The following is a 26,541-nucleotide window of genomic DNA, read 5'->3' on the forward strand; positions in this document are numbered from 1 at the left end:
GTCTGTAAATCAAGTGTGATAACTCCAGTGGGATTTTCTGATCATTGTTTAATAACAGAGGTGGTGTTCATTAACGATGTAAAACCTAAAAGTGCATATTGGCATTTTAATATAACTTTATTGAGTGATGCTCACTTCAGGAACTGTTTCAGTTTTTTTTGGGAGAGGTGGAGGTCTCAAAAGGCCAGTTTTGTATCCCTTCAACAATGGTGGGATATAGGGAAAATCCAGATTCAACAATTTTGTAATCAATACACGAGGAATGTCACCAAGGATATCACCAGATCAATGAAAGCCCTAGAGATTGAAATAGTGGAACTCATGACGTTGGTTGAGACCACAGGAGATCGAGGCCATACTCAGGCCCTCAAGAGGAGAAAAGCTGCATTGGCAGATCTGCTGGGTATCAGAGCACAGGGGGCATTGGTGAGAAGTACATTTCAGGGCATATCTGAAATGGATGCCTCATCCAAATTTTTCTTTGGTTTAGAGAAAAAGAATGGACAAAGAAAAATTATTAATTGTCTCAAATCAGCTGTTGGACAAGAGCTCACTAGCCTTAGTGAAATTAGAAAGAGGGCAGTAGAGTTCTATGCTGAGCTCTACAAGTGTGAGTACAAAGAGGACAAAACAGTGACACAGCAGTTCTTTGATGGGCTCCCAAAGGTGCCTGCAGAAGCTCAGGTTGAGCTTGAGCAACCATTGTCTTTGCAGGATTTATACACTGCATTAAAAGGCATGGAAAATGGAAGGGCACCAGGCATTGATGGGCTTCCCGTTGACTTTTTTAAGTCTTTTTGGGCTATGTTGGGAGAAGATTGGTTAGAAGTAGCTAATGATAGTTTAACCAGAGGGTTACTACCAATAAGCTGCAGAAGGGCTGTCCTCACCCTACTGCCCAAAAAGGGTGACCTGAGGGAGGTGAAGAACTGGAGGCCGGTGGCTTTATTGTGTACTGATTATAAAATATTGTCAAAAGCTTTGTCCAACAGGCTGAGGGAGGTGATGGGGCAAATCATACATACGGATCAGTCCTACTGTGTTCCTGGCAGGCAGATAGGGGATAACATTTCTCTGATTCGTGATTTTTTGGACGTCTCTAGGGCTATTGGGTTGGATGCTGGTCTAATTTCAATTGATCAGGAAAAGGCATTTGACCGAGTTGAACATCAATATTTATGGCACACGTTTGAGGCGTTTGGGTTCAGCTCTGGTTTTATTGCCATGATAATTGCCATTTATTGCCACCATTTTTTTATGGTGACATTGAAAGTGTATTGAAAGTTAACGGTGGTTTGAGTGCTCCTTTTAAAGTGTGTAGAGGTATTAGGCAGGGATGTTCTATGTCAGGGATGTTATATGCTATTGCCATAGAGCCACTACTAAATAGCATTAGAAGTCGCATTGCAGGGGTGTGCCTTTCAGAGGATATTCCTCCTATTCGTCTTTCAGCCTATGCTGATGATGTAGTTGTGCTAGTGAAAAATCAAGCGGAGGTGGATAGTTTGAGTCTAATGGTTGATCGTTTTAGGGGAATATCCTCTGCAAAGGTAAATTGGGAAAAGAGTTGTGCTTTACAGATTGGAGAATGGTCTGGAGGGATCATGGCTTTGCCAGGGGAGCTAGAATGGTGTAAGGGAGGTTTTAAGTATCTTGGAGTGTACCTAGGAGATGAGGGGACTATGGAAAAAAATTGGAGTGGGGTGGTTGAAATGGTGGAAGGGAGGATGAGGAGATGGCGTTGGTTACTATCTAGTATGTCATATAGGGGGCGCACTATTATAGTTAACAATGTGATTGCCTCTGCACTGTGGCATCGGTTGTCAGTTTTAGAACCACCATCTGGCCTTCTGGCTAAGATACAGGCAATTATTGTGGATTTCTTTTGGGATAAATATCACTGGGTTCCACAAAGTGTTTTGTATTTGTCAAAAGAGGAGGGGGGACAAGGTCTTGTACATCTTGCTAGTAGGGCTGCTGCTTTCCGTTTTCAGTTTATTCAAAGGTTGCTTTATGGACCGGAAAATGTGGTGTGGAGAGGGGTGGCAGGTCTTATATTACAGCGGGTTGGAGGATTAGGTTTAAAGAAGGCTTTATTTCTGGTTGATAGTAGCCAGATTTCTAGGGAGGGAGTACCTCCGTTTTACAGAGGCCTTCTCAGAGTGTGGAGCATAATGAAGGTGTCCAGAAGAACTTCAGCGGAGTCAGTGCATTGGCTGTTGGAGGAACCTCTGGTGTATGGGGCAAGACTGGATTGTACAACTGCAGCTGTTCCACATTTCTCCAAGATTCTGGTGAAGGGGAAAATCATCACCTTAAGACAGTTAATGGCCATGGCTGGGCCCGCCTTAATGGATGGAAGACGGGTGGCAGAACATTTGGGGATGAGGTCGGAAAGGATTGTCGGACAAATGCTGGGGAGCTGTAGGAAGGCTCTGTCAGCGGAAGAATGAGGTATGCTTAGTAGCCACAAGAAGAAGGTGCAAGATGAAGACGTCTCATTTCCAAAACTAGGGATTACACCAAATATCCCAGAGTCAGAAAGAAAGGCGTTATTGCTGGATTTGAGAGGGTTGGAGGAGGTGGGTTTGGATGAGGTGAATGGGAAGGAATTGTATAGGGGGTGTGTCAAGGTGTTGAATAAAGATAAATTGAAAAATAGAAAAGATGGAGGGTAAAATTGGGCATTGATGACAAGGTAAAGCCAGCATGGAGAGCACTGTACAAACCACCGTTACAAAAGGGTACTGGTGATATGCAATGGAGGGTTTTATTGCAGTTAATGGCATCATTGCAGTTAATGCTTTTGTATCTGTTATTAACTCAGATGTTAGAGATGGATGTCCTTTTTGTAATATAAGAGAAACCTTTTTTCACTGTTTTATGGAGTGTGAGAGGATAAAACTTCTATTGGAAATGCTGGAATCTTTGTTTAAAGCTGTAGGGGAGTTTTTCAATAACACTGTTTTTATTTTGGGGTTTCAATATAGTAAACAACAGAAAAGAAAATGTCAAATGTTAAATTTTATTTTGGGACAAGCTAAGATGTCAATTTTTCTGAGTAGGAAACATAAGATAGAAACGGGATATGGGCAGGATGTAAGATGTGTTTTTAAAGGTTTAGTGAAAGCAAGAATAAAAGTAGATTTTGAGTTCTTTTCAGCTGTAAAAGATCTCCTATTATTTGAGGAGAAGTGGGCCTACGAAGGAGCGCTTTGTTTTGTAGAGGAGGGGAAATTATTTTTTGCTGCTGAAATAAGTTGAATGTATATGTTATGTATTTATTTTTGTTTAGGAATTACATTTGTTGTTTCATTTCTGAAAAGGCAGTGCGTCATTTTTTATGTTAACACTTGAGTAAAAAATAAAGGTTTTATAAAAACTCAAACTCTCTCTCTCTCTCTCTCTCAAGTTAGGCAGCAGTACAAATATATAGTCATTCCCCGAGTGTAGTTCGCTACAATTAGACATTTCCAGTTGCCATTCGGAAATGAAGAATTAGAGAGGTGGGAAGTTGAAAAACAGAGCATTAACAAACTCAGAACAGAAAGTGTGTTTTCACACAGTGTGTTTCTGTTAAGGTGGGCTGGGGGAACATTAACTTTATGTCAAGGAGTTGGTTGGGTTGGGGATGAAAAATATGTTGTGCTCAATCAAGTCAAGCGACCTGAAAGAGGGATGCAGACCTGTATCATTCCAAATCCGTTTTATTTTCCTCTTGGAAGTACCCAGGCTTGCGAGTGTTGATATATCTACCTTAAAAAAAAAAATCAGGAAGGGAAGAAAAAAAAACCCGGTGGAATTTGTTTTCTAACCACTAGTCACATTCTTGGCAGGGTCTTAATTTGTCTAAGCCAAAAACAGGCTGAAATGGGGAGGGAGGAGTGGGGAAAGGGAGGAGAGAGAGTATGAGGAGAGAGAGAGAAGGCGGGGATAGAAAGGGGGATTTAGGGCAGGCCTATAATCTTGTTTACATCTGTGCATTTACACTCTTTTCCCCTCCCATCTACCCTGTATATTGACTCAATTTAGCCCTATGCATTTAACTCAACTACCCTGACTACCATTGTCTATGTAAACCCCTTTGTTTATAATCGCCCCATACTGCCCCTGTGTATCTACACCCCTGTGTGTTGCACCCTACAACTCTACTATCCGTCACCCACTCCTGCCTGCCATCTGAAGCCCTCCACCTGCACACACACACACACACACACACACACACACCAAGCCCCACAACTGCCAGTCTCAGTATCAGTCCCAGTGCCCCTCTCTGTATCTCCCTCAGACAGCTGCCCCTGTCTGTCTTTCAAGTAAGAGAAAGTTGGTCCTAGATACTGATCTAATGTCAGTTTAACCCCCCCCCCCTCTCCTTTAAACTAACTGTCCAATGACATTTTAAAAGTTAATTTTCTGTTAACTCATTCTAAAATAATATTGTTGACTCATCCTATGCTCATATTTTTGGCAAAAGCATAAACTAGAGAAAAAAAAGAAGAAAAAAAATCCCCCCCCCCCACACACACACACACACACACACACACACACACACACACACACAGTACCACGGAGTGTGCAAAGCTGTCATCAAGACAAAGGCTGGCTACTTTGAAGAATCTCAAATATTAAACCTATTTTGATTTGTTTAACACTTTTTTGGTTACTACATGATTCCATTTTTTATTTTATTGTTTTGGTGTCTTCACTATTATTCTACAATGTAGAAAATAGTAAAAAAATTAAGAAAAACCCTGGAATGAGTAAGTGTGTCCAAACTTCTGACTGGTACTGTACATTCATGCTACACACACACATCACAACTACCAGACTCTTATTATAATTCCTAAATACTGCACAATTTAAACACTCCCCCCTTCCCCAAAATATTAGACTATAAATTGTGGATTCCTGTATTATACTTGTGCTAAAATGTTTATTCTATTCTACTGAGCCATTTACTTTATGTTCGTATTCTTATCTTTTCTTAGTTCTTATTGTTGTGGCATTGTCGAGAAATACCCTGAAAGTAAGCATACCATGTGTACATACGACTAATAAAGCTTGGAACTATAAACTCTAAATTGTGTCTCTAACAGAACATTTAAAAAATGCTTGATATTTCCTCATAGAGGATGATGTCATCCTCTTGAGCAAGATGAGCTGACCAATCACGGACTACTTGCATGAATATTTTTAATGACCAGTGCGTGGCCATACCAGAGGTGGCACCACAGATCCCAGAGTGTGGGGGAATTTTTTGCTCCGGGGCCAAGAGTTCTTCCTGATCTAGTAACCTGATAGGGTCTGACAGAGATTAATCAGTTGAAAAAAGTTTTATATGGGCTGTGATGGGACCATAGTTTTTCTAATCAGGTCACTTAGGTTTTAGAAAACTCCTGGAAAAACTCCTGCCCTGGGGACAGGCCCGGGACCAGGATAAAGTGACTAAGGGGGCATTTTTATTTTTCTAATTTCTACAGACAGATTAGTCTTCTCTTTTAACCTTTCTGATCTCCCCATCCCGGATCCGGGATCGTGAATACAGACTCAAGCTCATTACCATAACGCAACGTTAACTATTCATGAAAATCGCAAATTAAATGAAATAAATATGCCAGCTCTCAAGCTTAGCCTTTTGTTAACAACACTGTCATCTCAGATTTTCAAAATATGCTTCTCAACCATTGCAAAACAAGCATTTGTGTAACAGTATTGATGGCTAACGTAGCATTTAGCATTAGCATTCAGCTGGCAACATTTACACAAAAAAACAGAAAAGCATTCAAATAAAATCATTTACCTTTGAAGAACTTCAGATGTTTTCAATGAGGAGACTCTCAGATAGCAAATGTTCAGTTTTTCCTGAAAGATTATTTGTTTAGGACAAATCGCTCCGTTTTCTGCGTCACGTTTAGCTATGAAAAAACCCCTGTATCCAGGATTGTGTAAATCTATCAGCAAGCTCATTAGCATAACACAACGTTAACTATTCATGAAAATCGCAAATGAAATGAAATAAATATGCCATCTCTCAAGCTTAGCCTTTTGTAAACAACACTGTCATCTCAGATTTTCAAAATATGCTTCTCAACCATAGGAAAACAATAATTTGTGTAAAAGTAGCTAGCTAGCGTTAGCATTTAGCGTTAGCATTTAGCGTTAGCATTAGCGTTAGCATCCAGCACGCAACATTAACAAAAACATAAAAGCCTTCAAATAAAATAATTTACCTTTGAAGAACTTCTGATGTTTTCAATGAGGATACTCTCAGTTAGATAGCAGATGCTCAGTTTTTCCAAAAAGATTCTTTGTGTATTAGAAATAGCTCCGTTTTATACATCACATTTGGCTACCAAAAAAAAATCCGAAAATTCAGTCCTCAAAACACGAACTTTTTTCCAAATTAACTCCATAATATCGACTGAAAACACGGCAAACGTTGTTTAGAATCAATCATCAAGGTGTTTTTCACATATCTCTTCATTGATACATCGTTCTTGGACACATGGTTTCTCCCCTATATCAAATGGAAAAGTACTAGCAGCTGGCAATTGCGCACCGAATTCCACGCAGGACACCAGGCGGACACTTGGAAAATGTAGTCTCTTATGGTCAATCTTCCAATGATATGCCTACAAATACGTCACAATGCTGCTAAGACCTTGGGCGAACGACAGAAAGTGTAGGCTCATTCCTTGCGCAATCACAGCCATATAAGGAGACAATGGAAAACAGAGCTTCAGAAATTCTGCTAATTCCTGGTTGATGCATCATCTTGGTTTCGCCTGTAGAATGAGTTCTGGGGCACTTACAGACAAAATCTTTGCAGATTCTGAAACTTCAGAGTGTTTTCTTTCCAAAACTGTCAAGAATATGCATAGTCGAGCATCTTTTCGTGACAAAATATTGCGCTTAAAACGGGAACGTTTTTTATCCAAAAATGAAATAGCGCCCCTAGAGATCTAACAGGTTAAAGGAGTAGGCATTTGCTTTCCAAACAACGTTTTTTCCTGTGATTGTATTTCAAAATGTTGCGATAGACCGATACAACCATAGACATAGAATCCATACAATAGACGTGCCCATTCAAGTCAGGAGTGCCAGCCATTTGCCAGTGTACCCACGCGTTTACCAGTCAAATTGACACGGTTACAGGTGGCAAGATGATCATTTTCATGGCCGCAACGCTACAACAACAGCCTACTCAGAGCGTGGAGAGAGAGTGTGGTTTGGAGGATGGACAAGATGGACAAGACGTCCCTCTCCTACGAAGGATGAAAACATTGTCAAACTGCAGCAACCCTGTACTTGTTCATATGAATTATATTTTAAACTAGACTATCAGGAGGGGTTTTTCCTTTACGCAGGTAGAGAGACAACAGCATAGAACCTACAGGGCTGAGCTTTATTTATGTGGGTTTGCATCGTGAAGGCCTGTGCAACTGTAATTAAAAAGTTACCCACACAGTCTGTCTAATTATGTCATCACTATTGTGATTCATTCCAGTTCATCATTTTGGATTGAAAAAGGTCTAGGTAGCCTAGCAATCCCGAGTTTCGTTAAACTTTGATCACATCCACATTCTTCTCCTAACACAAATAAATGGGCTATAAATATGTAACGTTGCCATTTTGTTTACCCTGGCCAGAGGGGGACAAGGCGTAAAGGCTATATGCAGCTGCGCTTATCAGTAGCCTCCCCAACAGTTGATCAGAGGGAAAAATATTCTCTTTTTCATCCCATACAGCATGTCAGATCGCTCATGTTTAAGAATAGGCTGCTGCAACATTTGTATAGAGTTTTGACATGTGTCATGTTTGCTAAATAAATACCAGAGGAGAGTGGAGAGCGCACTTTGCTAGAGTGCGCGATCTGGGATTTCTGTGAATCTGATCAAAAACATCTGGTCAAAACACACAGAACTGGGCCTCCCGAGTGGCGCAGCGGTCTAACGCACCACGTCGCAGTGTCACTACAGTCTGGGGTTTGATCATGTTTCGGACGACGCATGACATAACCTAAGCCTCTCCCGAAACCCGTTGGGGAGTTGCAACGATGAGACGCAATTGAATATCACAAAATTGGGGAGAAAATTATTATTCTAATTGTTTTTTTAGTCAATAGAAAAAACATACTGAACTTTCAGAAGGAAATCAGGAAACCGTGGACAGTTACAGTGGGGCAAAAAAAGTATTTAGTCAGCCACCAATTGTGCAAGTTCTCCCACTTAAAAAGATGAGAGAGGCCTGTAATTTTCATCATAGGTACATTTCTACTATGACAGACAAAATTAGAAAAAAAATCCAGAAAATCACATTGTAGGATTTTTAATGAATTTATTTGCAAATTATGGTGGAAAATAAGTATTTGGTCACCTACAAACAAGCAAGATTTCTGGCTCTCACAGACCTGAAACATCTTCTTTAAGAGGCTCCTCTGTCCTCCACTCGTTACCTGTATTAATGGCACCTGTTTGAACTTGTCCAGGCCCGTCTGAAGTTTGCTAGAGAGCATTTGGTTGATCCAGAAGAAGATTGGGAGAATGTCATGGTCAGATGAAACTAAAATAGAAAAATTAAACTCGTCATGTTTGGGGGACAAAGAATGCTGAGTTGCATCCAAAGAACACCATACCTACTGTGAAGCATGGAGGTGGAAACATCATGCTTTGGGGCTGTTTTTCTGCAAAGGGACCAGGACGACTGATCCGTGTAAAGGAAAGAATGAATGGGGCCATGTATCGTGAGATTTTGAGTGAAAACCTCCTTCCACCAGCAAGGGCATTGAAGATGAAACGTGGCTGGGTCTTTCAGCATGACAATGATCCCAAACACACCGCCCAGGCAACGAAGGAGTGGCTTCGTAAGAAGCATTTCAAGGTCCTGGAGTGGCCTAGCCAGTCTCCACATCTCAACCCCATAGAAAATCTTTGGAGGGAGTTGAAAGTCCGTGTTGTCCAGCAACAGCCCCAAAACATCACTGCTCTAGATGAGATCTGCATGGAGGAATGGGCCAAAATACCAGCAACAGTGTGTGAAAACCTTGTGAAGACTCACAGAAAACGTTTGACCTCTGTCATTGCCAACAAAGGGTATATAACAAAGTATTGAGATACACTTTTGTTATTGACCAAATACTTATTTTCCACCATAATTTGCAAATAAATTAATTAAAAATCCTACAATGTGATTTTCTGGATTTTTTTTTCTCATTTTGTCTGTCATAGTTGAAGTGAACCTATGATGAAAATTACAGACCTCTCTCATCTTTTTAAGTGGGAGAACTTGCACAATTGGTGGCTGACTAAATACTTTTTTGCCCCACTGTACTTTAATGTTTAAGGTTAGAATTTGGGACGTGTATAAGCTGATCCTGGATCTGTACACAAAAGCTAGTTTTAACTGGATCACATTCTCTATCTACCCCTAGAATACCCTCACGTCCTCTCTCTAACCCCCACAAGCCCCTCTGTTGTTAAGGATAAAAGGTCCCTTATTACTCTATGGGATTTGGGGCTCCGTTATGCCTCGGGGGCTTTGCTGCAATGTTGTTTCAAAATGTGAAACAGTTCGCCTAGTATTACGGAGTGGTGAAATCGTTTATTTGTCTATTCATCATCGTTTTTCAAAAGTATCAAATAAAAGAGGAAAACAGATCAGCGGGAGAGGAGAGGAGAGGAGAGGAGAGGAGAGGAGAGGAGAGGAGAGGAGGGGAGAGGAGAGGAGAGGAGAGGAGAGGGGAGGGGGAGCGATAGAGGGAGACTGATTGATTACAGAAAATATGAAATATGAGATAGATATGTCTGAACAAAGACCAAGAGAGAGAGCGATTGAACATGGTTCCAAGTGGCCCCTACCCTGCCCTGCATACTGTACCTAGGGCAGAGCTTCTGCAGCACATCCCATATGCCCTCACAACACACACACACACACAATTTACTTTTTAACAACTGGTCCTAGGTCAAATATATTAATTATTAATAATTGTTAGGATCCCCAGTGGGAGTATGGATATCTGACACACACAAACACAAAGAGGTTTTCTCTCTCTGCCTTAAGGTGGTGATGACACTGAGACGCGTACATTATTACACACTAGTATCAGTATACCGCCTTTAGCAACGGTGGCTCAATGCATTGATTAACACTAGCTTCACCAACTGTAACAAGGCCACGTGAATCAGGGTGAATCAGATACGCACTTGGAAAGGAGGAGTCTTGGGAGACTTCCACTGATCGCACTGCAACAGACCGAGCAACAGCAGTTCTCCACGTTGCAAACAAAGATCTCTCACATCAACTTTACAACTCAGAAATCCTTCATCTTAACTTCTCTCCCCCCCCCCCCAAACAAAGCAACAGCCCTAGATCTCTCACATCAACTTTACAACTCAGACATCCTTCTTCTTAACTTCTCTCCCCCCCCCCCAAACAAAGCAACAGCCCTAGATCTCTCACATCAACTTTACAACTCAGACATCCTTCTTCTTAACTTCTCTCTCCCCCCCCCCAAACAAAGCAACAGCCCTAGATCTCTCACATCAACTTTACAACTCATACATCCTTCTTCTTAACTTCTCTCTCCCCCCCCCAAACAAAGCAACAGCCCTAGATCTCTCACATCAACTTTACAACTCAGACATCCTTCTTCTTAACTTCTCTCTCCCCCCCCCAACAAAGCAACAGCCCTAGATCTCTCACATCAACTTTACAACTCAGACATGCTTCATCTTAACTTCTCTCTCCCCCCCCCCAAACAAAGGAACAGCCCTAGATCTCTCACATCAACTTTACAACTCAGACATGCTTCATCTTAACTTCTCTCTCCCCCCCCCCCCCAAACAAAGCGACAGCCCTAGATCTCTCACATCAACTTTACAACTCAGACATCCTTCTTCTTAACTTCTCTCCCCCCCCCCAAACAAAGCGACAGCCCTAGATCTCTCACATCAACTTTACAACTCAGACATCCTTCTTCTTAACTTCTCTCCCCCCCCCCCGCCCCAAACAAAGCAACAGCCCTAGATCTCTCATATCAACTTTACAACTCAGACATGCTTCATCTTAACTTCTCCCCCCCCCCCCCCCCCCAAACAAAGCGACAGCCCTAGATCTCTCACATCAACTTTACAACTCAGACATCCTTCTTCTTAACTTCTCTCCCCCCCTCCCCAAACAAAGCGACAGCCCTAGATCTCTCACATCAACTTTACAACTCAGACATCCTTCTTCTTAACTTCTCTCCCCCCCCCAAACAAAGCAACAGCCCTAGATCTCTCACATCAACTTTACAACTCAGACATGCTTCATCTTAACTTCTCCCCCCCCCCCCCCCCAAACAAAGCAACAGCCCTAGATCTCTCACATCAACTTTACAACTCAGACATGCTTCATCTTAACTTCTCTCTCCCCCCCCCCAAACAAAGCGACAGCCCTAGATCTCTCACATCAACTTTACAACTCAGACATCCTTCTTCTTAACTTCTCCCCCCCCCCCCCAAACAAAGCGACAGCCCTAGATCTCTCACATCAACTTTACAACTCAGACATGCTTCATCTTAACTTCTCTCCCCCCCCCCCCCAAACAAAGCGACAGCCCTAGATCTCTCACATCAACTTTACAACTCAGACATGCTTCATCTTAACTTCTCTCCCCCCCCCCCCCCCCCAAACAAAGCGACAGCCCTAGATCTCTCACATCAACTTTACAACTCAGACATGCTTCATCTTAACTTCTCTCTCCCCCCCCCCCCCCAAACAAAGCGACAGCCCTAGATCTCTCACATCAACTTTACAACTCAGACATCCTTCTTCTTAACTTCTCCCCCCCCCCTCCCCAAACAAAGCGACAGCCCTAGATCTCTCACATCAACTTTACAACTCAGACATGCTTCATCTTAACTTCTCCCCCCCCCCCCCAAACAAAGCAACAGCCCTAGATCTCTCACATCAACTTTACAAACAAAGCGACAGCCCTAGATCTCTCACATCAACTTTACAACTCAGACATCCTTCTTCTTAACTTCTCTCCCCCCCCTCCCCAAACAAAGCGACAGCCCTAGATTTCTCACATCAACTTTACAACTCAGACATCCTTCTTCTTAACTTCTCCCCCCCCCCCAATCAAAGCAACAGCCCTAGATCTCTCACATCAACTTTACAACTCAGACATGCTTCATCTTAACTTCTCTCCCCCCCCCCCCCCAAACAAAGCAACAGCCCTAGCTAGATCTCTCACATCAACTTTACAACTCAGACATGCTTGATCTTAACTTCTCTCCCCCCCCCCCAAACAAAGCAACAGCCCTAGATCTCTCACATCAACTTTACAACTCAGACATGCTTCATCTTAACTCCCCCCCCCCCCCCCCAAACAAAGCGACAGCCCTAGATCTCTCACATCAACTTTACAACTCAGACATCCTTCATCTTAACTTCTCCCCCCCCCCCCCCAAACAAAGCGACAGCCCTAGATCTCTCACATCAACTTTACAACTCAGACATCCTTCATCTTAACTTCTCTCTCTCCCCCCCCCCCCCTCCCAAATAAAGAACAGGGAGACATCAATCATATTGGTGGGAAGTAAAATAAAAAAAGGGATGTTTCATTGATATGCAGGCAGCTCCACACGCCAACATCATTCCGTTCACTAGTTATCATCTTTTTTTAATGTGTTTTAAAGTTGCCATTTCATAGTGTGCCAATTAAAGGAGTGCAGCTCTGGGACCGAGGCTAGATTCTCGAGCCCCAATTAAAAGTTGGAGGGTTGATTTCAGTGGAGAGGGAAACAAGGTAAACCAGACCAGACCATGTGAGAGAGTGACTGGAGAAATCGCTTGGCTCACATTGCGTAGATGCAGATGTCGGATCTTAACGTGACCCGTTTCGTCGCAGGAGGAAAATCATCCTGCAACAGGAGGATTTAAATGAATATTGAATATTTAGAATCGTCTCCAGGGGGCAGCTGGAAGCGGTGTTTGTCGGCTATACAATACAGTACCGTTCCTAGGAGGATATGGTTTGGGAAAGGCTCTGCAAACCGACCTCATACCATCCAGTAGCAAGTATTCTCACGGCTTGCTAGAGCATTGTGAACTGCCGTAGCGCAGTGGTCTGAGCAGCAGTGTGGGGCAATCGTTTTGACACTATGACTGGAAACTAAAGTGTTCAACCAATCCAAAGGCAGCTGCCTGCTTCCTACCTGCCTTCAAAGGCACGTGCCTTAGTAAATAGCACTTCTCCAGTAGGTTACTGCAGCATCACGTGACAACGCATTCAATTCTACCGAGCGCAAGACGTTCGTAGCCACATTGTAGCCACTGTAGCAGTGTGAACATTGTAGCCACCCCTCAAAAAGAGAACACTCACTTGAATCCCCCCCCCCCCCCCCCCCCCTTACTAGCTCTGACCTTTCTGATAGCTACTTTATTGAGGAAAAATGCACCGTCAACTGTGGGACCTTACATAGACAGGTGTGTGCCTTTCCAAGTCATGTCCAATCAATTGAATTTACAACAGATGGGACTCCAAACAAGTTGTAGAAACATCTCAAGGATGATCAGTGGAAACAGGATTCACCTGGGCTCAATATCGAGTCTCATTGAAAAGGGTCTGAATACTTATGTAAATAAGGTATTTCTGTATCTTATTTTTAATCATATGCAAAAATGTCTAAAAACCTATTTTTGCTTTGTCATTATGGGGTATTGTGTGTAGATCAATGAGGGGGAAAAACGATTTAATCAATTTTAGAATAAGGCTGTAACGTAACAAAATGTGAAAGAAGTGAAGGGGTCTGAATAGTTTCCGAATGCACCTTATATAGCTAATTGATATACTAGTCTTGCTTGCCAGATTCATGACGCTTGTACAAATTGGGATATGGGGGAGTGGAATGGGCAGAGTACAGTGGACAGAAAGTATTCATACCCCTTGACTTTCAGATTTTGTTGTGTTACAGCCTGAATTCAAAATGTATTTTAAAGAAAAATGTCACACCCAACTACCCTATAATGACATAGTGAATACATGTTTTTGGAATTTTTCTAAATGTATTGACACTGTGAGATTAATTCACACAAGGCCAAATCTACACTGTAGTTGCTTACCAAGAAGACAGTGAATGTTCCCGAAGGGCCAAGTTAAGCAGATTTAAGTCAAAACTGTTAAAGATCTATGGCAAGACCTGAAAATGGTTGTCTAGCAATGATACATAACCAACTTGACAGAGCTTGAAGAATTTTGAAAATAATAATGGCAAATGTTGCACAATCCAGGTGTGGAAAGCTGTTAGAGACAGAAAGCTGTTAGAGACAGAAAGCTGTTAGAGACAGAAAGCTGTTAGAGACTTACCTAGAAAGACTCACAGCTGTAATCGCTGCCAAAGGTGATTTTAGCATGTATTGAGGGGTTGAATACTTATCTAATCAAGATACATCAGCGTTTTATTTTTCATTCTTTTTTTTAAAATGTTCTTCCACTTTGACATTACAGAGTATTTTGTGTAGATCGTTGACCAAACAAAAATACAATTAAATCCATTTTAATCACATTTTGTAACACAACAACACAACAACACAACAAGTCACGGGTGTGTGCATAAGCCACCTGAAACCCTTAAATCTGTTATTCGGCATGTTCACTCCCGTTTCCTGTTATTGGTCTGTAAGCCCTGAAAACTAAGTTCATTTTCTCTCCTCTCGTCAACCAACAGTAACCTCATTCAAGCTCCCTCCTTACCTCTCATCAACTCTATCTTCCTCTCTCTTTCTTGCTCCCCTTCTCCTTGTCTCCCTCTTCTCTCTCTTTTACTGAACTTTCAGAGGAAAGTGTAGAAGTACTGTATGCTGTACTCTCTCTCTCTATTTCTCTCTCTCCCCCAATCCCATATCTTTCTCTCTCTCTCTCTCTCTCTCTCTCTCTTTTTCTTTCTCTCTCTCTCTCTCTTTCTCTTTTTTCTCTTTCTCTTTCTATTTCTCTCTCTCTCTCTTTCTTGCTCCCCTTCTCCTTGTCTCCCTCTTCTCTCTCTTTTACTGAACTTTCAGAGGAATGTGTAGAATTACTGTATGCTGTACTCTCTCTCTCTCTTTCTCTTTCTCTCTCTCTCTCTCTCTCTCTCTCTCCCCTCTCCCTTCCTCCCTCCCTTCTCTCTATCCCATCCTTTCTCTCTCGCTCTCTCTTTCTCCCTCTAGAACAGATATTAAAACAAGCTTTAGTGGGGCTGAGCTGCTTTTTGGGGTTGACCTTGGCTATAGGGAGAACTCTGCATCCGCATGGGTGCTTGGAGAGGGTGCAGGCAAGGTTACTGATGAAACTAGAGATGAGCTAATGATAGAAAACAAATTGACACCCTACATAGAGGGAAAATGACACATGATAAATAGACAAAATACAATTTCTATAGCCAAACTTATCTGTTGGAGCGTATTTGGAGATTTAACTGATTCCGTCACTTCTTATACTTCAAAACCTGGCCGCATTATTTATCTCCCTTTGACTGTAACACAATGAGTCCCTTTATCCTCTTCTCTGTTTTATTGCTGAGGACAAATTGTTCCAACAGCCACAGGCAGCAGCAGCACGAGAGATAGCTCTGTCAATGGATCTGATGAGAGAGAGGGAGGTTTGTTTATGTGTGGCTGAAGGCCACTCTATTCATTTTCATGTGATAGGCCTTCTGGTGATTCTGTGTCATTACTGTCCGAGTTTTTATTTAAAAAAAAAATACTAATTACACCACAGTTTGTCCTCACATTTGTGGTGTAGGGTCGCGGAAGGCTCTATGACAATGCATCGCTTATGTGCTGTGCTGGATTCTGTGTGTGTGTGTGTGTCTCGTGTTACCAGTTCTGAACAAACACATGCTATGTGAGGTGAGGTTATAGGCCAGCTGAGCACGTGTTAATACAAAATATACCAGTTCACCATAATATTACCCCACCACTGCCCAAGATTATGGTATACTGTAGTGCCTTGAAACACCCTTGAACTCCCTGTAGAATATTAAATATCCAACATGAGGTCATTGTGCCATTATGTCCACGGGGGCATATGGTTAAGCGTTATCTATCAGGGTCATGACACCACTGTAGGAGACCACCTTGTTTTCTCCCATGATGCCGTAGTTAAACACTTGTGTTCATAGTATATAGCAGAGGTGGGACCAAGTCATTGTCCCACCTCTGGCGCCGGACAGGCGGGAGACTCCGGCAGCGGCGCCGGACAGGCGGGAGACTCCGGCAGTGGCACCGGACAGGCGGGAGACTCCGGCAGTGGCGCCGGACAGGCGGGACCACCTGCAGGGAGGAGACAGAGAGACAGCCTGGTGCTGGGGAGACCTTCAGGAGGCTTGGTGTTAGGAGGAGGCACCTGAAGGACCGGGCTGTGGGGGAGCACTGGAGCTCTGTTGCGCAGCCTTGGCACCACTTCCCCAGGCTGGACAACCACTCTAGCCCGGACCCTCCAGAGTGCAGGCACAGGTTGAACCGGGCTGTGGGTAAGCACGGGAGATCTAGTGCTTACTACACGCACCTCTCCCTTAGGCTCCATTCCCACATTCGCCCGGCACGAGCGGAGCGCAGGCAGAGGACGCACTGCACCCTCCCAGCGCCCCGGAGACACAGCACGCAGAGCCGGCGCAGGATACCCTGGACCAAAACTGTGTACCGGCGACCAGACCCGCTGAGCAGGCACCATACGCCCTGGCTCGATGCCCGCACTCGCATGACACTCTCGGGGGGCTGTCCTATAGCGCACCGGGCTATGGCCACGTACTGGCGACACCGTGCGCTTAACCGCATAACACGGTGCCTGACCAGTAACGCGCTGCTTATAATAAGCACGAGGAGTGAGCGCAGGTCTGCTACCTGGCTTAGCTCCACCCCTCGTGTGCCCCCCCCCCCCAAAACAAATTTGGGGCTGCCTCTCGTACCTGTCGCACTGCCGTGCTGCCTCCTCATATCGCCGCCGCTCAGCTTTCGCTGCCTCCAGCTCTGCTTTGGGGTGGCGATATTCCCCAGCCTGTGCCCAGGGTCCTAATCCGTTCAGTATCTCCTCCCATGTCCAGGAGTCCTGTGATGCTGGCCGCTGTTGTTGCTGCTGCTGTCGTCGCTGTCTTTTACCACGCTGCTTGGTCCTTGGTTGGTGGGTGATTCTGTCACGGTCGTCCTCCTCTTCATCGGAAGAGGAGAGGCGAGAAGGATCAGAGGACCAAAACGCGGCGTGGTATGTGTTCATAGTGAATATTTAATAAAGAAAGTACTGAACACTGCATACAAAACAATAAACAAATAACGACCGTGAAGCTACAAATTAGACCTGTGCTGACACAAGCCACTAACATAGACAATCACCCACAAACAAACAGTGCAACCCAGGCTACCTAAGTATGATTCTAAATCAAAGACAACTAATAACACCTGCCTCTGATTGAGAACCATACTAGGCCGAAACATAGAAATGCCCCAAAAAATAAAAAAACAAACATAGACTGCCCACCCAACTCACGCCCTGACCATACTAAATAAATACAAAACAAAGGAAATAAAGGTCAGAACGTGACATCATCTTTCCAAGGGCTCCATCTGAATTCACTCGCCGACGTTCCTCTGCACTGCCAGGCACAACTTTTTCTCAGCTGGCACAATTTGATTGGCTGCTGTTCGACTCATACTGTAATCCGTTAAAAAAAGAGTTGATGCGCTGCACACTTGTTAATAGCATAATTTTTTATATTTGGGCTTGGTGAGGGTATCAAGTGAGGTTGAGTCAAAAGGCTCAAGTCCAAGTCAAGTCACGAATCATTGGTTTTAAAGTCAAAGTCGAGTTGCAAGTCATCATATTTGTGACTCGAGTCTGACTCGAGTCCAAGTCATGTGACTCGAGTCCACACCTCTGGTAAATAGTCATGCTAACATGACTTTAAAATAAATGTAATGATTTTTGTGTACATTTACCATAAGAGAATATCCATACACCAACTAATTCATTTTCAAGTGAAATATTTAAAAAATATATATATATGAAAAATATTCTCTTGGAGGAAAACACAATACAGTGAAGACGTAGTAGGTTTCTTTTTCTTATCAAAAGCCAACACTTTCCACCTTTCCACCCAATCAAAGTGCTATGAAATAGAACACAGCAAACTTGGAGATTTTCATGAAGCAATGTAGTAAATTGTATTCCTGTGGTCCATTAAAATCACAGCTTTTCAACTCACACTATTATGTGTTACCACTATTATACCATAGATTTACTAACAACAATCTGATGCTCGCAATCCCTCCATCCCTCTGTTTGGGATTAGAAAGGCATTGAATGAGAGATTAGGGAGGAAGAATAGAACCGAGGGAGGAGTGGTCAAAATGGTTGAATAAGGGAGGAACCCATCAAGTCTCCACATCGGTCAACTGTGCCTAACTAAATGTATCCTATCCTCTCATTGACAGATCTTGTACGGTCCAGTCCATTCGTCAGTCCCAGGGCCAGCACAGGGGGGTCGCTCCGGAGGCCAGAGCCCATCCGGACCGGGACCCTGTGATGTCGCACTGACTGACCCCCCTATCTGCGAATGACCAGCAAGCATCTGAGGGTGGGGCCCGCCTCAGTCTCGCATGATTGGCTGCTGGATGGAATTAAGGTGAATGGAACACATGCCCAAGGAGCAGGACCCTAACCTATCAGAGGGAGAAGAGAAACTGTGAGTCCCGCCCCCTACTTCCTAGGCTCAACCCTACAGGCTATGACCCTGCCGCTAACATCACGCGTGAATAGGTATCACATGGTCTTATCATTTTAGAGGTCGTCTGAGGAAAGTGTAGAATTACTGTGTGTTTTACCTTTTTGTTTTGAAAGTTTGCTCTCCGGTTTCTCTCTCTCGCTGTGCTTCTCAACTATGCTAGTATTTATTTTATCTCATCCATCTCTTCCCTCTCTCCCGGCTCCCTCTATTTCTTCTCTCCGTTTCCATCTCTCTCTGCCTTTCTCTCTCTTTCCACTTTCTTTACTGTATGCAAGTTGAAACAGCTCCAAAAGGTGATCTTGTTTTCTAAGAAACCTGTAAACTAGGCCTCCAGGCTTCCCAACCCTGAACCCTTGTGAGTGTGTAACTGCAACTTACAAACTGTACCGCTCAAAGACAGTCCGCCCTACACGAACATAGGCTGTTTCCCTGTTCATCATTAATTAAAACACAACATCAGTGAAATGGAAGCTCCTCTGTCTCAACCAGTCAGGCTGTGGCAGAGTGGAATGGGGATTTTTATCAAAGAGAAACCTGCTCTTGCTCAAAGGGCACAACTATCAGTCAATCTGAAATGCCTCGGGGCGATTGGAGGCACAGCTCCACCTGGCTAGGTTAGAATGATATCACATTCTGGTAGCGTAGCCTATATTTTCATATGGTTGATAGTGATGATGTTTGGGTTCTGTTACTGTTGTGTTTATGTACACACAATACCCTATAATGACAAAGCAAAAACAAGTTTTTGCAAGTTTTTGCAAATGTATTACAAATAAAAAAACTGAAATATTACATTTACATAAGTATTCAGATCGCTTTACTCAGTACTTTGTTGAAGCACCTTTGGCAGCGATAACAGCCTCAAGTCTTCTTGGGTATGACGCTACAAGCTTGGCATACCTGTATTTGTGCAGTTTCTCCCATTCTTCTCTGCAGATCCTCTCAAGCTCTGTCAAGTTGGATGGGGAGTGTCGCTGCACAGATATTTTCAGGTCTCACCAGAGATGTTCGATCGGGTTCAAGTCCGGGCTCTGGCTGGGCCACTCAAGGACATTCCGAGACTTGTCCAGTAGCCACTCCTGCGTTGTCTTAGCTGTGTGCTTAGGGTCGTTGTCCTGTTGGAAGGTGAACCTTTGCCCCAGTCTGAGGTACTGAGCACTCCCTTTAAGAATAATGGAGGCCACCGTGTTCTTGGGGACCTTCAATGCTGGTACCCTTCCCCAACTATGTGCCTTGACACAATCCTGTCTCAGAGCTCTACGGTCAATTCCTTCAACCTCGTGGCTTGGTTTTTGCTCTGACATGCACTGTCAACTATGGGACCTTATATAGACAGGTGTGTGCCTTTCTAAATCATGTTCAATCAATTGAATTTACCACAGGTGGACTCCGATCAAGTTGTAGAAACTACTCAAGCATGATCAATAGAAACAGGATGGTCTTAATTTAAGGTTAGGTTTAAGGTTAGGGGTAGGCATTAAGGTTAGCAGTGTGGTTAAGGTTAGCTTTAAAATAGGATTTTATGACTGTAGCTGTGCCAGCTAGTGACCAGTCTGCAGAGCTGCCTCCAGAATAATTAACACAGCGACAGATTAGCGTTTGATGAAAAATGCAAATCTGCCCACTTCTCCATCAAAGATAATAAAACAAAAACACTATAATAAATACCACAGTAATATCCGCAGAAACACTACAGTAAATGCTACAGTATACTACAGTCCTAAAAAACACTACAGTAAATACTACAGTATACTACAATCAGCAAAAACTCACGTTAACTGTAGTGTATATACTATGGTAATTTTCTTTTACCACAGTATTTATACTATAACTTTAAATACTACAGTATACTATAGTAAATACTACAGTATTCACTGTAGTGTTTTTGCAAACTTTAGTCAGTGACTAGTACAGTAAAGACAGCAAAAACACTACAGTGAATACCATAGTATTTATACCATTGTATGCTATAATATTTTTGTTCATGTGGGTGTGCTTGCACGTGTACCTGGGTGTGTGTGCATGTATGTGTGTGTATGTTGTTCCTTTGTGCTTGTGTCTGGTGTGTGTCATGTTTGTGACATATGGCCTCATGGAGAGGGTCTTTGGCTCCCTGGAATGCTGTGTCAAATTCCCCGGTGCTGATCCCTGTGGCAAATTACCAGGGCGCAAATGAAAGGAAAGCCAGACTAGATTACTCAACCGCGATGGACACCTGTCGCTAGATTAGCAACTGGGCTGGTGTGTGTGTATGTGTGTGTGTGTGCACATGTGTTTGGGATTCTGTGGGTTTGTATGTGTCTGTTTGTATAGTGGACGTTCAGGGCTAAATTAAGCCTGCTGTTGCTGTGTTAATTAAAGAGGAGGAATTAAAGAGCTTGCTAATCACATTGAAGTTGATTAAACGGTTTGCTACTGTAGTGGATTTCATTTTACTTCTCTAGGGTAGGGGGCAGCATTCGGAATTTTGGATGAAAAGCATTCCCAAATTAAACGGTGTGCTACTCGGGCCCAGAAGATATGATATGCCTATATATTTGGATAGAAAACACTCTAAAGTTTCCAAAACTGTTAAAATAGTGTCTGTGAGTATAACAGAACTGATTTAGCAGGCGAAAACCTGAGAAAAATCCATTCAGGAAGTCGTTTTTTTCTTTGGTTTTGTAGATTTCTATTCAATGCCATTACAGTATCCATTGATTTGGGACTCTATTTGCAGTTCCTATGCCTTCCACTAGATGTCAACAGTCTTTACAAATCGTTTCAGGCTTGTATTCTTATAAATGAGGGAGTAAGACATGTCTGAACAAGTGGACCCTACCATGTCGCAGAGCTTTTTCATGTGCATGTGCATTTCTTGTTTACCTTTTACGTTGACGACGTTATTGTTCGGTTGAAATATTATAGATCATTTAGGCTAAAAAACTACCTGACGATTGAATATAAACACAGTTTGACATGTTTCTATGAACTTTACGGATACAATTTGGATTTTTTTGTCTGATTGTTTTGACTGTGTTTGAGCCTGTGGATTACTGAAGAAAACACGCAAACAAAACAGAGGTTTTTGGATATAAAGAGACTTCATCGAACAAAAGGAACATTTATTGAGTAAATGAATGTCTTCTGATTGGCACCACATGAAGATCATCAAAGGTAAGGGATTCATTTTATCTCTATTTCTGAGTTTTGTAACGCTTCTGCTTGGCTGGTTACTGTTTGTAATAATTTGTCAACTGGGCTATGTTCTGGGCTAGGTATGTTCTGGGCTAGGTATGCTTTCGCCGAAAAACATTTTATAAATATGACACTGTGGTTGGTTTAACAAGAAGTTAATCTTTAAACCTATGTAAAATATGTTTTGTTTTCTGAATTTTTATAATGAGCATTTCTGTAATTGAATTCGGTGCTCTGCAATCTCACTGGATGTTGGCCAGATGGGACGCTAGCATCCCACGTACCCTAGAGAGGTTAAGCTCTCCTTCACTGTGTTGCCCTTCTATACCTTTGAAGTGATATTGGGGTTAAAGGGATAGTTCAATAAAATGACAGATGTAGACATTTGTTTTCCTAGTCAAGTGTGATCAAACGCACACAAACACACAAAAACACCCTTTAGTGGGGTGCAGGGACAAGAAATAGAGCCCGCACACTCACAACGTGTAAAATAGTAAATAATGGCTACTTCTCAGAGAGTTTTGAATTGTCAAGAGGCATTAAAACAAGGGTGTCCACTGTCACCATATCTATTTGTTATGGCCATCTAAATGCTAGCTATTAAAATCAGATCCAATAACAACATTAGAGGATTAGAAATCCAAGGCTGAAAAACAAAGGTGTCCATGTATGCCGATGAGTCAAGTTTTGTATTAAGTCCGCAAGCTAGATCCCTGCAATGTCTCATTGAAGTTCTAGATAACTTTTCTGTACTTTCTGGACTAAAACCTAATTATGATAAGTGTACAATATTACATATTGGATCTTTAAAAAATACAACTTTTACCTATAACATGAGCTGATGGTGAAGTAGATATACTTGGTATTCATATCACAAAATATATAAATAAGCTCTCCACAATGAATTTCAATAGAACACTTGTGAAATAGACAAGATCCTGCAACCATGGAGAGGTAAATACCTGTCTATTTATGGAAAAATTGCCCTGATTTAGTCCTTAGTCATATCTCAGTTTACTCACTTACGGCGCTGCCTACTCCCGATGATTCGTTTTTCAAATCACATGAGCAAATAATATTTCACTTTATCTGGGACGCTAAACCAGACAAAATAAAACATGCCTATCTATATAATGAATATCAATTGGGTGGGTTGAGATTATTACATATAAAAGCACTAAACCTCTCTCTGAAAGCTTCACTTATTCAAAAGTTTTACTTCAACCCTAAATGCTTCTCAAGTAGATAACTAAGAAAAGCTCATCCATTGTTTAAAAATGCCCTTTTTTGCCTTTGTGCACATTACAATGTCTCATTTTCGATTAATTGAGTATAGCTCTTTTTCAAACAAGCATTGCAGAGCTGGCTACAATTTCAATTTCATCCCAATGAAAGATAGAACAAATATTACAACAAATATTATGGCTGAACTCAAATGTGCTGGTTGATAAAATACTCAACATCAGGGGGCGTGGTTAACAGTGTGCACCTCATCTCTCCTTTCACATCCAAACTGGATCGATATTTGGATTCAATGCAGACGAGAGCACTGTTGAATCAAGCATCACACAGATATGAGCTGGTGAAGGGTACCATGAGTGTTAATACTCTGAGGGAGAAGGCAGGTTATTCTCTTTGAGTCAGAAAGCAAAACTCATCCTAGTGACCCGTGAATGCATTGTCTGCAGCATTCGGTCACATGACAGCTCGAAAAGCCTCACTTCACTGTTGCACTAGAATTATTCCAATTCAAGCGAAACGGTCAAATGCGGCCTTTTCCCACAGCCTTTTCCCACCAAGGGCACTCACTGGTTGAATTTCATCTTTTAGATTTCAATAATTTTCATTTCGATTTTTAAGGTCAACCACATTACAATGATTTTTAGATACGAAGACAATAAATATATATATATATATATATAGAGTTGAAGTCGGAAGTTTACATACACCTTAACCAAATACAGTTTTTCACAATTCCTGACATTTAATTCCCTGTCTTAGGTCAGTTAGGATCACCACTTTTTTTAAGAATGTGAAATGTCTGAATAATAGTAGAGAGAATTATTTCTTTCAGTTTTTATTTCTTTCATCACATTCCCAGTGGGTCAGAAGTTTACATACACTCTAGTATTTGGTAGCATTGCCTTTAAATTGTTTAACTTGTGTCAAACGTTTCAGGTAGCCTTCCACAAGCTTCCTGTAACGGCTCTCGTTGGTGGTAGGAAGAGTAGACCAAAGCGCAGTGTGGAAAGTGTTCATAATTATTTTATTCAAAAAACACTCAAACAAAATAACAAAAGCGAAAACGAAAGCGCATAGTTCTGTCAGCCTGCTAAGACACTAAACAGAAAACAAGATCCACAACTTAATGGTGGGAAAAAGGGCTGCCTAAGTATGATCGCCAATCAGAGACAACGATAGACAGCTGCCTCTGATTGGGAACCACACTAGGCCAAAAACAAAGAAACAGAAAACATAGAATTTGCCACCCAAGTCACACCCTGACCTAACCAAACATAGAGCATAATAAGGATCTCTAAGGTCAGGGCATGACACTTCCCACAACAATTTGAGTAAATTTTGGCCCATTCCTCCTGCCAGAGCTGGTGTAACTGAGTCAAGTTTGTAGGCCTCCTTGCTCGCACACACTTTTTCAGTTCTGCCCACAACATTTTCTATAGGATTGAGGTCAGGGCTTTGTGATGGCCACCCCAATACCTTGACTTTGTTGTCCTTAAGCCATTTTGCCACAACTTTGGAAATATGTTTGGGGTCATTATTCATTTGGAAGACCCATTTCTGACCAAGCTTTAACTTCCTGAGACATCTTGAGATGTTGCATCAATATATCCACATAATATTCCTCCTCATGATGCCATCTATTTTGTGAAGTGCACCAGTCCCTCCTGCAGCAAAGCACCCCCACAACATGATGCAGCCACCCCCGTGCTTCACAGTTGGAATGGTGTTCTTCGGTTTGCAAGCATCCCCCTTTTTCCTCCAAACATAACTATGGTAATTATGGCCAAACAGTTATATTTTTGTTTCATCAGACCAGAGGACATTTCTTCAAAAAGTATGATCTTTGTCCCCATGTGCAGTTGCAAATCGTAGTCTGGCTTTTTTATGGCGGTTTTGGAGCAGTGGCTTCTTCCTTGTTGAGCGGCCTTTCAGGTTATGCTAATACAGGACTCGTTTTACTGTGGATATAGATACTTTTGTACCTGTTTCCTACAGCATCTTCACAATGTCCTTTGCTGTTGTTCTGGTATTGATTTGCACTTTTCGCACCAAAGTATGTTCATCTCTAGGAGACAGAACACGTCTCCTTCCTGAGTGGTATGACGGTTGCGTGATCCCATGGTGTTTATGCTTGCATGCTATTGTTTGTACAGATGAAGGTGGTACTTTCAGGCGTTTGGAAATTGCTCCCAAGGATAAACCAGACTGATTTCTTTTGATTTTCCCATGATGTCAAGCAAAGAGGCACTGAGTTTGAAGGTAGGCCTTGAAATACATCCACAGGTACACCGCCAATTGACTCAAATTATGTCAATTAGCCTATCAGAAGCTTCTAAAGCCATGACATAATTTTCTGGAATTTTCCAAGCTGTTTAAAGGCACAGTCAACTTAGTGTATGTAAACTTTGACCCACTGGAATTGTGATGTAGTGAACTCTAAGTGAAATAATCTGTCTGTAAACAGTTGTTGGAAAAATTACTTGTGTCATGCACAAAGTAGATGTCCTAACCGACTTGCCAAAACTATAGCTTGTTAAGAAATGTGTGGAGTGGTTGAAAAATGAGTCTCCAACCTAAGTGTATGTAAACTTCCGACTTCAACTTTACCTGTATTTATGGGAAAGATGTTTGAAAAGGGTATTTTGGTCTTAAATTATATTGTAAATTGTAATGGTAGAGTTATGTCTTTCATGAAGTTATTAGAATTGTACAGGAAGGTCTGCTCAATCCGGAGGAATAAAAATTGCATAAATAGGAAAGTATACCAGTTTCATTTGAAGACCAAGATGTTGACAGCTGTGCCATACAGATTGCAAAATAGTTGGGAAGAGATTTTTGATGTACCAATTTCATGGTACAGGGTGTATGAGATATATGAGAAATATAAAATAACACAAGATTCAAGACTTCGTGCTGTTCAGCTAAAAATTATTATATAGAATTCTTGCCACCAACAAACTGTTGAATATTTAGGGCATAAAATCATCTAAACTCTGCAGATTTTGTTGTGAGGATACAGAATCAATAGACCATTTATTTTGGTATTGCCCTCGAGTAGCCTGTTTCTGGACTCAGGTTCAGGAATGGCTGAAAATGCATAACGTTGATCTGAAATTGACCCTAGAAATAGTACTGTTAGGAGATCTGGAGAGACCAGGTCAGTCAATTACTAATATACTAATACTCTTAGTGAAAGTATTTATCTTCAACTCGCAATCTGTGGATTCTATTCGATAGATTGAGATTGTACATTAAGCATCACAGCATAGTTGAAAGATACATGAATTTCCGAAGAGGGTGGCCAGTAGAGATAAGTGGGATGGGTTGAGGGAAGCTGAGGGTTGGGATGTGGAATTGGAGACAAGTGGGAGTGGAGTTG

The 26,541-nt window shown here is 42.2% G+C and overlaps 1 long non-coding RNA gene across 1 annotated transcript in view; it reads left to right on the forward strand.

The window, feature by feature from the left end:
- LOC118942050 overlaps positions 1 to 18,768 on the forward strand; it is a 150,744-nt gene extending 131,976 nt beyond the window's left edge. The window contains exon 4 of the long non-coding RNA XR_005037956.1: positions 18,451 to 18,768. This is a non-coding gene — a long non-coding RNA (uncharacterized LOC118942050). The remainder of the gene's footprint in view (positions 1 to 18,450) is intronic.
- Positions 18,769 to 26,541: the final 7,773 nt, after the last annotated feature.

This window comes from Oncorhynchus mykiss, chromosome 20, assembly GCF_013265735.2.
Source record: "Oncorhynchus mykiss isolate Arlee chromosome 20, USDA_OmykA_1.1, whole genome shotgun sequence".
NCBI lineage: Eukaryota > Metazoa > Chordata > Actinopteri > Salmoniformes > Salmonidae > Oncorhynchus > Oncorhynchus mykiss.